Consider the following 613-nt stretch of genomic DNA (forward strand, 5'->3'; position numbering starts at 1 on the left):
TATTTTATTCTGAGCCAATATGGCATTCAGAGTATCAACTTCAAGAACTCCCTTCTTCATAGGCGTCCCATTACTCACAGGATTCCTTTCAGAAGAGTACATGAACTGGTTATTAGCAACCATGTCAATGAGTTCTTGAGCTTCTGCAGGCGTTTTCTTTAGGTGAATGGATCCACCTGCAGAAGTGTCCAGTGACATCTTTGATAGCTCAGATAAACCATCATAGAATATATCCAGGATGGTCCATTCTGAAAGCATGTCAGAAGGACACTTTTTGGTCAACTGTTTGTATCTTTCCCAAGCTTCATAGAGGGATTCACCTTCTTTCTGTCTGAAGGTTTGAACATCAGCTCTAAGCTTGCTCAGCTTTTGAGGAGGAAAGTACTTGGCTAAGAAAGCCGTGACCAGCTTATCCCAAGAGTTCAGGCTGTCTTTGGGTTGAGAATCCAACCATAATCTAGCTCTGTCTCTTACAGCAAAAGGGAAAAGCATGAGCCTGTAGACTTCAGGATCTACTCCATTAGTCTTAACAGTATCACATATCTGCAAGAATTCAGTTAAGAACTGAAAAGGATCTTCAGATGGAAGTCCATGAAACTTGTAGTTCTGCTGC

General features: G+C 41.6%; 1 non-coding gene across 1 annotated transcript; it reads left to right on the plus strand.

Moving 5' to 3' along the window:
- Positions 1 to 252: 252 nt before the first annotated feature.
- Positions 253 to 360, plus strand: LOC148567798 (small nucleolar RNA R71). Its single transcript, XR_015881815.1, has one exon. It is a non-coding gene; the product is annotated as a small nucleolar RNA R71 (small nucleolar RNA).
- Positions 361 to 613: the final 253 nt, after the last annotated feature.

The sequence above is a fragment of the Arachis ipaensis genome, chromosome B4 (genome assembly GCF_059453495.1).
Source record: "Arachis ipaensis isolate K30076 ecotype BB chromosome B4, ASM5945349v1, whole genome shotgun sequence".
NCBI classification, from domain to species: domain Eukaryota; kingdom Viridiplantae; phylum Streptophyta; class Magnoliopsida; order Fabales; family Fabaceae; genus Arachis; species Arachis ipaensis.